We start from the raw sequence: 13,942 nt of genomic DNA on the forward strand, positions 1-13,942 counted from the left end.
GGCAAACTGCGGCTCGCGAGCCACATGCGGCTCTTTGGCCCCTTGAGTGTGGCTCTTCCACAACATACCGACTTCTGCGCATGGGCCACAAAGTTTCAATTGCACTGTACATGCGCGCCCGCACGTGGTATTTTGTGGAAGAGCCACACTCAAGGGGCCAAAGAGCCGCGTGTGGCTCGTGAGCCACAGTTTGCCGACCACTGCTTTAAGATGATATTGGTCCTTTAGGTGTGTTCATTGTTTTCTTATTTCCATACCTTAAGTTATTTTGTTGTGAAGATTCTTCCATGTGGAATTATTACATAAAAGAGTTGTGAATGTGTTTATAACTCTGATTAAGTTGCAAAATTGCTTTCCCATAAAGGTTGCTGGCATCACCACTGGTGGTGGCTGAGCCCTGCCAGTGCTCTCTCTGTGTGTGTATTTACCAGCTGTAAGTCTCAGTAGATGAGAGCGTGTTGTGTTTAACATGTGGATTTAAATTTTTCAACTTTTATTTCATATCATGTATTTTTATAAAAGTAAATATATTATTTCATAAAATAACTAAATGTGCTTTCAGAAGTTGAGGTTGGGCTACTTGAAAGTCTACATGTTTTTTCTTTATATTTTTAATATTGGACTCTGTTAATTTCTTAAAGGGATTTTTTTCTTTATTAGTTTTTGCTTTTTGTAAGTGTATTATAACAAAAGGTATTGACTTCCTTGACAGAAAGCAAAAACTATATTTTATCTCCTATGATAGTTCTGATGGCCTCATTAATACTTTGCATAAAATGGTAATGACTTAGAAAATTGAATGGAGAGAAATCCAGTGGAAGATATGGTTATAGTGCACTTTAAGAGAAGTTGAATGAGTGACCTAGAGTTCTGAAATATGAGATCGACATTATGAGACCAAATGACAGGAATGAAAGCCAAGATGCTCTAGATAATTGCTGTCAAAAATCACTCCCAGAATTTGCTTCATTTCATTTCTTTATAACTTAGTGACAAGAATGATGTATTACTTATTATCTTAAAAGATTCCTCAATAAACCAGAAAAGTGATGAACAGCTTTTTCTTTGACCCTGGGCTCAGAAATAATTAGGATTATCTGCACTATTTAGCTTGAAAAGAATCAAACGCCGTTCATGGTCTGTTACTTCTACTATGATATTTGATAATCCATACACACAAGTCATTGAAGGTCACTCAACCTTAGAAAGCTTCAAATGGACTTAGTCTTAAATGAATAGTCAAGTATATGTGCTACTTTTCTATTGCCCGCCTGTCTTAAACCTCCCGAAGTATGAATTCCTGAAAGACCAACACAGTGATTTTTATCTGCCATTGGTGAAGCTTAAAAGAATTCAGTTATTTTGGATTTGTAAATATACTTGATTGAGTAGAATATTATAATAGGAAATATGTAAATATTTCACACTACAGATGTTTGCTATCAAATAAAGCTAGAATCATATTTTAAAATTGACTGTCTTTTGTCTGCTGTCTTGTTTAGGATGAGCAATATACCATGGTTGTGAAAATAATAGAAATTTTTCTATGGTTCCCATACCATGAATGTAGATTTTTTAAAAATGTGAAAACAAAACATTTCAAAATGTACAAGCATATGCTTACACATTAACTTGAAAAGCCATATTATACAACTTCAAGAAATTCCTAAGATGATATTTTTACACATTAAATTCACAATTATCTTTGGTCCTATGGAATCTGTTCTGTTATTTTCTGTAATTCACTCAATTCTTCACTGCCAACAAATGCTTGAATGTTCTGGATTTAATACTATGTTTATTGCACTTAGTACATTAGAGCTTTATTTCATTTTTAATAGAGGCAGGAATCATGGTCAATTTTTCATTGTGGATACATTTTCACTGACATTAGGGAAAGAGGTGATGATGAGTGTCATAAGCCCATCTTTTAAATATCAGAGACAAAGGAAACAACCTTGGCCTAATTATTATCCATATGTCTAGTCTCAGGCAATTGTGCCTGATAACATTCTCTAAATGAGTCAAATGAGGCAAAAATACTACACTTCCTGATATTCAAACCCAAGCATTAAAATCCTCTCCTCTTGATCTTGAGAGAATTAGTGATGAGTTGGACCATTTCCCAGTCCTTTGTTACCAAATAGGGGCGTAACTTAATCAATATATTGTGGATAGGAGAAGTGGCCTGAAGATATACTAGTCAGAGAGAGTGTAGAGTTACCTCCACTGGGTACTATAAGTGGTAAACAACAAGGCTTTTGGCCATAGTTGTGAATAGTGTGCACTGTCTAAAGGCACACAAAACAGTGGTGTGCTAGTTTAGCCAGAAATTGAGCTTCTTGCTCTGTCCACCTTCCCAGTGATCTAGCAGAATGCTAGTTATGATCAGGGATTGACAGTGATACAGAGCACGGATGAGGCAGTCAGCTTTCCTATTTGGCATTCTTGATTTCCTACTTACTGTGTGACTTGGGGCAGCTTATTTAACTTGTCAGTACTCCTGTATCTTCATTTTTAAAAATGAAAAAATAATATTTTAGATATACAAGCAAAATCCATAGAACCGTGCCTGGCACATAAAAAGCTCTCACATATGAATCAGTATTCAAATAGGAGTTATTTGTGGGATTGCTGTTTTCATTGCAATAACATTGAGAATCCAAATATGAAGTTAGAGATAAGCTTATTAATAAAAATGATTTCTCAACAAGAGGCAAGGCTAGTGAGAAAAATGATTGTGTCATTTAATAGCCATTTAAAACAGAGAACTGATGTATACGTGGCACATAGTTCTTTCAGGGCAATGTTGTATAAGCAATAATGCTTTTTTATGAACTCCCAAGTTTTATTGATGCTATTTATGCAACTTTTCCAAGAAGATTAAAAAAGATTTTATGTCTGATTTTGATGATGGTGGAAAATGGGTTGGCAGAAATTGTGATATGTGATATTTGTGATATTCAACCTCACACGAATTGCAGTTGACAGAAGATAATACATCAAAAAATAAAAATTTAAGACAATTAAGGAAAACGCATACAAATGTTAACTCTCAAGCTAGAAGTTATGACTACTTCACATAAACAGAGCTTTAGGTATAGCAGGATTTTGGGAAACAACCCAAAGTTGTCTTTTTATGGCATTAGAGAATAACATGACAAGTGGCATTGAAATTCAAATAAAATCAATTAAATATAAAACATTTTAAAATGGAAGAAAATACCTTTCTTTCTCTATCAAGTTTTTTTTAAAAACTTTAACATATATTAAAAATTCCAAATACTCTGGGGAAAAACAAAACTAATGCATTCATCTGATCTAAAGATTTAAGGTGGTATTTTGTGTAGTTAAATAAAAAAAATCGATAAACAATTATTTTTATACAAACCTCATCCTCCTTTATATACCGCTATTAATCTTGAATTAATTTTTTCATGCAGTTTTTATAACAAGTAACAACATTATTGGTTTTTACATCCCAAATCCTTCTTTTTTTAAAAAAAAAAATATAAAGGGCAGGGAGAAATTTATTCTCTTCCAATCGATGCTAAGAAAACAGATTAAAGCTATATTTCATTTATACAACCAAATAGAAAAATTGACTATTCCCTGTTAGAGTACAAACAAGTTTTCTATAAAGAGTAACACAAAAATAGTAAGTTTGCTTCTTTGCATTCTTACATCTATAATGTCTTATATTACGTGTTTGATCCCTAACTGTCAAGTGATCACAGGGATTCTCTTTGAGGCCATAGCTAGGGTTGAAGCAAGATCAGCAAGTTGGCAAGAGGGAGCACAGTACCTGTGTGTGTGTGTGTGTGTGTGTGTGTGTGTGTGTGTGTGTGTGAAAATTGTTATGAAAACAGCTGTGTCTTCGAGACCTTATCAGACTGAGAGCAAAATGTAATACACTAGAGCAGTGGTTCTCCACCTTGGCTGCACATTAGAATCACTTGGGAATCTTTTTAAAATCCTGATTTCTGGGCCTCATCCTCCGGAAATTCTGTTTCTTTGTTATGGGGTGGGGCCACAACATGAGTAACAAAGAATTTCCGGAGGATGAGGCTGAGGCCCAGAAATCAGGATTTTAAAAAGATTCCCAGGTGATTCTAATGTGCAGCCAAGGTTGAGAACCACGGCACTAGAGGTCGGGCTATTTGGAAAGTACACAGACGTGACTAAATGAATTGGGGGACTCGTTAAGGAAGTGTGACAAGTTGCTAGGTCTCTCGGTGGCTCATCATTTGGCATTTTGTTTTACCTGGAGACTCGTAGCAAACCGATGCTGGTTTCTCAAAGGGAGAGTAGTGATTTGCTGGGCTGAGATGTCCGCTGGCTCTACATCACACATCCAGAGGCCTCGTATCCTGTGGGAAGGGGCCTTCTTATGGGATTCATCTCTGCTGCAGAAACGTCAAGTTCCATTGGCTTCTCCCGGCCATAATGGCCACTATCAGAGGCTGGAGGGTTCTCTTATTCTGTGCACAGGAAATATTGCAGCTTTGGGTTCCCCTGGTAAATGGGACAGATCGAAATATTCAAGTAGAGAAACTTTGCCCACCGCCCGGCCGGCGAGGCTCAGTGGTTGAGCGTTGACCTATGAACCAGGAGGTCACGGTTGATTCCCCGTCAGGGCACATGCCCGGGTTGCATGATCCATCCCAGTGTGGGGCGTGAGGAGGCAGTCAATCAATGATTCTCTCTCATCATTGATATTTTTACCTATCTCTCCCTCTCCCTTCCTCTCTGAAATCAATAAAAATATATTTTAAAAAAACAACTTGGCTCACCCAAAACAAAGTGGCCCACCTGATAGTGTTTCTGCTGAGTGGCAGGGGATGCAAGGTGCAGCAAAGTGTCTGCTGTTACGAGGTCATCCTCAGGCTCCTGGAATATTCTATACCTCAGGGAAGCTTTTTGTTCCGCCCTCTGTCACATCTCTCTCCCATTAAGACATGTAAAGGGAGTACTTTCTTCTTTCCAGGTGTTCTGAGCTACAAGTCATCAAGTTAGTAGACAACTCTGAGATCCTTTGTAACAATAAAGCAGTCTGGGCCCATGTGGCATAATGACAGAGATGCGACACTCCCAAAGAGGATGGCAAGGGTATTGGTGATCCTTAGGCATTAGATGGTAGAAAAATGCCTTTGGAAGGTAAAATGCATTACAGATAGCACAACTTGTATATTTTCTCCAGCAAGGAGACTACAGCTGGAACACAATGTCCCTATCAGATTCTCCACTTGATTAAATTTAAGTTAAGCACTTCTAATATCTAGAAGTCTTTGTTGTTTGTTAAGATGGAAAATTGAACGTAATGAAAGATATTATACTTGCATATGTTAAGTGTTTGATGCTCGCATTAATCTCCGTGGTTTCTCCAAGAAGGTAATGCATTTCATTTTCTAATTTGGTAGTAATTGAGATTTAGAGCATCTTTAACGCATTGTAATAGCTCTAATTCCTTAAATATGGGATGAAATAGGATTAAGGGAAGACGGTATTCGGGGAAGCTCAGGGGAGCTAATAAACATTCCGTCTGTGGTTCTCTTGTGAAATAATTTACCTCCAACTAATGCATCTCTCTCTGTGCATCTCCTTTTCAATTTTTAAATTCCCAAAGTAGATAATCCCATTGATCCAGGTTTGGTCAGTTTTCTCTCTTTGGATCGATTAGACTTGGCCAAGGGGCAAGGGGAATAAGAATGAGAAATGCCAGAGAAGAGTCACTGTTCGTCTGGCTGCCAAACACATTTAAATCCAAATTTGTAGTTAACCCCCTGCACTAAGGAAACTAAACTACGTGCTTTGAGACTTGAGGTGCACTTTAACGAAGAAAGTTAAAGTTCATTCTGGAACAGAGCATCACTTTGTATATGAACAGGAAAGCAGTAAACACAGATAATACAAGTACCTTCTCTATTATATAACTCGTCACATTTTAGGCAGCATAGCAGGGAGTTGAGGGATTTGGACTCCAGGCCTAGATCACCCGTGGGAATTCTGTGCCTGTGCCCACCACGTAATCCTCTGTGCCTCCAATTCCTCAACCGAAGATGAAAATAATAATAGAATCTATCTTATGGCTGCTTCAAAGGAGAAATGAGTTAATGTTGGAGGGTGTTTATGCCTCATGTCTGACCCATAGGAAGCACTCTATAAGGCTTGCTAAATAAATACACAAGGCTGCATTTATAATAAGAAAAGTGAAAAAGCCAGCTGAACCATGTGAAGGTATCTGTAAGTCCTGAATTCAGAAAGACCGTGTGTATGTGCAGACATTCTTTCAAAGTAATGTAATGCAAAATACAATGCGAATGGAAAATTTCAAAAGACGATATGAACAATATGACTAAATAAGTAGGTAGATCTTATTAAGGAGAGAATATTCAATATTTAAATGACCTGCAAAAATTAAAATGAAAAGGGATTCAGGAAGGCTACAAGAAATGACAGGTATTTTACTAAGCACAATGCATAACAGCCCCTCCCTCAACCTCTCGTTCAGATTTTTCTATTTGCAAAGAGCGTCCGTATTTTTCTACTCCACCACCTTGTAACAGGTGGCTCTCATCTTTCATAGATGGGCAAATGCGTCTGATTCTAGAGTGAAACATTTAAAACCACATTGTTTCCACACAATCAAATAATGATTACCAATATTTAATCTCCATCTGCTTGAATATTTTGTATATCTTTTTTAAAAAAACATATATTTTATTGATATCAGAGAGGAAGGAAGAGTGAGAGAGATAGAAACATCAACGATGGCAGAGAATCATCGATCAGCTGCCTCCTGCACACCCCACACTGGGGATTGAGCCCACAACTGGGGCATGTGCCCTGACTGGGAATGGAACCATGACCTTCTGATTCATAAATCAATGCTCTACCACTGAGCCATGCTGGCCGGGCTATTTTCTCTATCTTTATGTTGGTTCTGAAATCAGGCTGAGAAAGAAGGTGTGACTTATCCCCAACATAGGATAACAAAAGGGAGAAGATCTCCCTTTTCACCACAAGCTTGATGTGGAAACAAAATCACTCTGACTCTGACCAGGCAACCAGAGAGTCCCACCTGACCATTCCCCTGAGTACGCTGTGCATCAGTGCAAAGGGAGGTGAGGACGTGGTGGTGGTGGTGCCCTCCTAGTGTGGCTGTGGGCCTGCGGGCCCCAGGAGCGTCTGGTGGTGGCAGCGATGTGCAGGTGTGATGGTGGTTTGTGCCTGGCCCATCTGTGTTCGTGCCATTTTCCTGGGTTGGCTCGTCAGCTTGGCATGTTTTTATTCTTTGTTTTCAGTCTCTCCTTGCAGTGATGCTGACTTTTCAAAGACTCCATGGTATCCCAAAAGGGTGAAATACTAGTGGCTTATGAGAAAAAATAAACCTTTTAAAATGTAACTATACTGTAAGTTAGACATTGCAATAGAGGCTATCCACATATCAGTAATTACTTGTGAAATTTCAATTAAAGCATTTAATCTCAGAAAACAAAGAAGATTTAAAAATTAGTGGGGATTTTGACCTAATTATCTCTGCACTGAAATTCACCTCAAGGAGCAATAAAATTAGATAAGTAGTCCTGGCTGGTGTGGCTCAGTGGATAGAGCATCGGTCTGCAGACTGAAGGGTCCAGGGATGTTTGATTCCCAAGGGCACATGCCTGGGTTGCAGGCTCCATCTTCAGTGGGGGGCATGCAGGAGGCAGCCAATCAATGATTCTCTCTTATTATTGATGTTTCTATGTCTCTCTTCCTCTCCTTTCCTCTCTGAAGTCAATAAAAATATGTATTTTTAAAAATAAAACTAGATAAGTAAATTTAGTAAATTCACTTTCAAACCAAATTCATTCTATATGTTTTAATGAATTTAGTTATAGAAGTTAATCAGTTTCTGACAATTGCTATACATATACCTAGAGCCCCTTTATTTATGACTTACCTAGGATTAAACATTAGTTCTACATCATGAAAGTATCATTTCACGTTGTTTGACTGAATACACAGCACTTGGACAATTGAAAAATATATGATCTAGTGTCAAGGATTGTACAGTTCTCTGCAATGTCACCTTGAGTGTGTGAACAAATACTTTATAATAGACCTGGAACTTATTGCTTTTCCTTATTTCCCACATTTGTCTCTTATCAGATTTCTATCACCCTCAAAGAATGCAACAGAATATCAGGAAGAGGCATTTCCAAACTCATAATAAATTTTTCAAAAGAAATTGAAATGGCCCCTTGTTTAATTCATAACTATGAAATATGAGGTGAAGTTTCAAAGGCAGGGAGAATATGAAGACTACTCTAAGTTTTGACTTTGAAAATGTTCAGGTAATGCAAAATATAAAATGATTCACAAATACTATCTTAAATTTATTGTACCACACATCATATAGTGCACATTGTATTTATCTCAGTATATATACTTCTAAACTGAAGCTTAGCATTGCATTATTTTCTATACACTAAATATATACTGATTTTAAACACACATCTATACACAGAATTTTTAAAACATTGGATAATAACAAGTTGATATGCATTAAATTAGATAACACTTATCCTTTCGGTATATATGAACATTTATATGTGAAAAATATGAAAATTTTAATCAGAAACAAATGCAAATATCCTATTCATATGGTTATACTTTTCTTAAGATTACTGTATGTAAATATATAAATATCTCTATCTAAAGCTATGTACTGTATATCCAGAGAGAAATAATAGTAAAATTGCTTAACTTATAACTAACAGGATTCTCTGTATTAAAAACAAACAAAAATGAAAACAATCTTTGAGTTGTTAGAGCAGAGTAATAATTTTCACTGATTACTGCTTAAATACATGTAGGGGACTATTTTCTTTTTATTCATTTCTGAGAGGAAGGGAGAGGGAGAGATGGAAGCATCAAAGATGAGAGAGAATCATTGATCAGCTGGGGTCTGAGCCCACAACCTGGGCATGTGCCCTGACTGGGGATTGAACAGTTACATCCTGGTTCATAGGTCTCCGCTCAACCACAGAGCCACACTGGCCACTGGCCTGGCTCTTTTCTTATTTTGACAGTGGATGTGACCATCAACTCCAGCCATGGCACCAACTTTATAAATGTTTGTCTAAAAATATTGAGCTCGCTCATTCGAGAGTGCTAGAATATGGGGTCTGCTGTGACTTCTTCCTAGTTGCGTGTAGCCTATCACATCTTACTTGCGTGTTAGACATTTTTCAATGCATATATTCATTTGTAAGTATAAAGTTAAAGTTGGTGGAACAAGCTGGCAACCCCGTTATTCTAACTCTAACTGGATAAGAATGAAGATCTAACAAAAGCGAAGCTATCATGGATGTACTCCGTGGGCAGCTGCTCTCAGGCCTGTCATTAAGGAAGATGGGCACTGGGAGTTGGCTATGGAGAACTGAGGCTCTGTCTTGTGATTTCTCTGGTTGAAATTATATGATCGTCAAGAATGGGCAAGCTTGAAAAAAATGGCCCATATATTCCTGGTGAAATTAATCAATACCTAATTATTTAGAAGCTATAAATGCTGTCTTTGGCTGACATGTTTACAAAATGTGTTTTCTTTTGTCAATAAAGGACAACAAATCAGGAACCTAGCATAAGGGAGGTTATTACAGAGGACAAAGGACTGACCCTCATTTCTGCCCTTAGCTATTTCATCAATTTAATGGTATTTATGCCACTTTAAAAAGAGGAGGAAAAAAAGAGCTTGGGTCTTACAAATATAATTGGAAAATAGGAACAAACGGATAGTACCTGGAACCATATAAGGCAATACCCTAAGAAGAACAAAATAGATCCAGAGACATAGAAGCATGGAGTAGACTGTAGAATCTCAGAGGGAAGGCAGGGGAGGGTGAGTGGGTGGGTGGGAAGAGAGCAACCAAAGAACTTGTATGCATCTATGCATAACCCCTGGACACAGACAATAGGGTGGTGAGGAGGGGGGCAGGAGGGGGGCAGGGGTGGGCTAGAAGAGGTCAATGGGAGGAAAGGGGGGACATATGCAATACTTTTAACAATAAAGATTAAAACAATAAAATAGAATAACATAAAAAGAACTTCAGAATTCAAAACATTAGCAAAGCAACTCCTGGCATATAGCATGTTAACCTTAAGAATCTACGTAAAATGTCATGCGCCGGTCTGCTTTGGTTAAGTATGTATTTTAGAATCTGAAAATCCGCTTTCATTGATTGTCGTGGATGCTGGAAGGCCCCTTTCCGGTCCGGGCGTGTTCTCTTCATCGCTGGAGGTGGGGCTGTGAATGGCTGTGAGCTGAGTTCCTCAGACCCAGAGGACCTGTCACCCAGTGTCAGATGGCCTCCCACAGCAGCCTCTCCGATGCCTGTTCAGTGCCGGGTACACAGGTCCTCCCGCCCTCTCTTCCTCAAGGACCACTCGGGGGACCACTCCGGTCCAGGGCTCACTGTGGCATCGCCTCCTGTGGACTCCCTTGTTGTGACTGCATCAAAGACCGGCCACTGGACTCCTTCCTCTGCCCCATCCTGTCGCCTTCACTTCCTCCCAGGCCTTGATTTTAGGCTGGTGTGGGGCTGTGAAAGTGATTTTCTTCCCACCCTTTAAGTTCTTCTAGGTGGGCTACAAATCAAATTAACGGAGACAGAATAATGGGAGAAAAAGTTAATTTCGTTTTCTTTATCTTTTTATATGGCGCCCTCTATATGTTAGAGTGCAGTGTCCGAAGACAGCCAGTTGTATTCTCTTGGTAGTAGGTTTGTAGTAATGTTTGCCTGGCCTCCTTCAGGCCTTTCTCCTTCCTTCTTCCACCCCTCCCTCTCTTCGTTTTTTATTTATTACTTAGATTATTCTTCCTAGGAATTATGACTAAATACCTGTAAACTTGGGTGTAGAAGGAGAGATGCTTATAACTTGACATATGTTTAAAATAAATGCAAAAGCTTAGCAGAGTTGTAGACAACAAGCAGGCCATCCTTTCGATTGTACTTCTATAAATACATGGTTACCTCATCAATAATTTATTGTGACATTTCTCATTACTAAAGCCAAAGCTTTAAGGCATCCTTTACAACATGTTCAGGTTAAATTTCCCAATGCACAACCTGAATCATATCCTTGCAATTCAAATAAATGCTCATTGCTGTTCTGCTGACTATGAACCATGTGATACCGTTTGGCATTTGAGGCTTTCAAGCCATGGATTGAACCTTTCCAGACATAACCCTCTCCATTCACCTGTTCCTCCTGCGTCCTCCAACGGACAGCGCACACACTTCCGGTCACGCTCCATCGTTTTAATTTGTGTGGAGCTTCCCAGGCTGCCATTGTGCTCTGGGCTTCATGTTTTCTCATCACTGTGATTTACCTGGACATAGTTCCTCCATCATTCAGACTCTCCAAAGCCTCACATGGAATTGAGACCCTTTCTTCCTGAACATAGAATGTGTTCTCTTTAACATTGATTTTCTTTCTCAATTTCTTTCACTGGAAGTGACCCTATGCTTGAACAATGTTCCTCAAACTTGAATGTTCCTTTTAAAGACGTGTTCTCTTTAACGTTGATTTTCTTTCTCAATTTCTTTCACTGGAAGTGATCCTATGCTTCCTGGAACAATGTTCCTCAAACTTGAATGTTCCTTTTAAAGAAAAATAAATCTTCAATGATTCTCAGAATCATGTTTTTGTGACTTGCTCTCATATTTTATTCTACATATAGTTAGTATGTACAAGCATAAAGTGCATTTCTTTAGTGGAATACTCATATAATTATATCTGAAACACAAATAAAAGAGAACAAAGCTATGAAATTACTGATTCAGATGGGCATTACTCCCATATTATAGCAATAACATTGTTTTACTCACAATCCTGGAATAAATAAGAAAAATAAATAGTCATGTGCTCATTGATACAGATATTCAAACTAATTCCTATCAAAATTCCAGCTTTTTTCAGAAATTGACAAATATTAAAATTTATATGGAAATGAGAGAGACCCTAAAAGAATGCCTTAAAGTCTTGAAAATAAAGAATGAGTATCTCTCCCATGTTATAACTCACTGCACAGCTGCAGTAATAAAGATGGTGTCATAGTGGCATATGGTAGGCATATAGATCAATGGAGTAGAATTGAAATTCCAGAAATATGCCCATATATCTGTATCCAATTTATTTTTTTACAAGTTTACTGAGACAATTTGATGTGACAGCAACATACTTTTCAACAAATGGTCCTAGGCCAACTGGATATCCACATGAGAAAGAATGAAATTGGAAGCTTTCCGTACACTACTGACAAATATTTGCTCAAAATAAAGTCTAGGCCTAAATTTAAGAGCTAAAACTATAAAACCCTTAGAGTAAATCTTTATAACCTTATGTTAGTCTGTGGTTCCTTTCATACGTCAGCAAATGTACTAGCTACAGAAAAGGGGCGGGGGGAGTAGATAATATAGACTACCTCAACATTTAAAACTCCTCAGCTGCCATTAAGGGAGTGAAGAGACAATCAGCAGAATCGGGAAAAATATTTGCAAGTCATGTAAAGTATAAAGGTATCCAGAATATGTAAGAATTTTTACAACTCAATAGTAAAAAGACAAATAACCCAATTAAAAATTGGACGAAGGATTTGAATAGACATTTTTCCAAAGTAGTTATAATAATGACCTATAAACATAATAAAATGTGTTCAACATCATTATTTATAGGGAAATGAAAATAAAAGCCATAATGAAATACGTCTCCACACCCATTAATAGTATTTTCATAAAAAATGGACAGTGACAAGTGTTGGTGACAATGTGGGAATTTAAAACCCTCTTTCACTGCTGAAGTGATGGAAAATGGTGCAATTGCTTCGGAAAACCGTGGCAATTCCCCAAATTGTGTAATTTAAGAGTTAACATATGAGCCAGAAATTTCACTCCTAGATATATTTACCAGAGATAAGCTCCTAGGGTTTTGCTATAAAACGATGAAGGTTCCAGTCAACATTAAGGCTAAGCAGGAGAAATCCCGAGTTCAGCCCTCATTTGTTAATAGAGAAAACAAATAAAATCATTCATACTTCTATCTTATTTTGTTTTTATCCTTTTCTAATATGGCTTTTACAAGTATACCTATACTTTTTAACTTCCATATTCTTAGAACTTCAGTATGTGTATGTATATGTATATGTATGTTTTAAATTAATATATATATATAAATTTAATATATATATACCCCTGCATGCCCCACACTGGTGATAGTGCCTGAAACCTAAAACCTGGGCCATATGACTAGGACTCAGACCGTGACCTCCTGGTTCATAGGTTGATGCTCAATAACTGAACCATGCCGGCCAGGCTTCAGATTTTTTAAAAGATATTTTTCGCCCTGATCGGTTTGGCTCAGTGGATAGAGCGTCGCCTGCGGACTCAAGGGTCCCGGGTTTGATTCCGGTCAAGGGCATGTATCTTGGTTGCGGGCACATCCCCAGTGGGGAGTGTGCAGGAAGCAGCTGATTGATGTTTCTCTCATCGATGTTTCTAACTCTCTATCCCTCTCCCTTCCTCTCTGTAAAAATTAATAAAATATATTTTAAAAAATGTTTTTCATCATCAAATAAGCCCCCAAAGGCTAAATTATACAGTAGAAAAATATGGTATACAAACATACCTCTTTAGCAATTATTTCCTTAGTAAAGTTGATTTAGACATTTTCCTGAATCATAAATAATCTTAAATAACTATTAAAACTTAATAGTATTTAGCTGATATGCCCAGTTAACAATAAAATACTGAAATTAAACTTAAAAAATTTAGATTTCTAGGATCAGTGGGGTTGCGTTTAGGAGCTGTGCTGCATTTATTATATAATTTAAAACTGTGATAGCTCTTTTATATGGACATATCACACAAACAATGCTTCCCAAACCCCTTCCTTTGAC

This window comes from Myotis brandtii, unplaced genomic scaffold, assembly GCF_000412655.1.
Source record: "Myotis brandtii unplaced genomic scaffold, ASM41265v1 scaffold381, whole genome shotgun sequence".
NCBI lineage: Eukaryota > Metazoa > Chordata > Mammalia > Chiroptera > Vespertilionidae > Myotis > Myotis brandtii.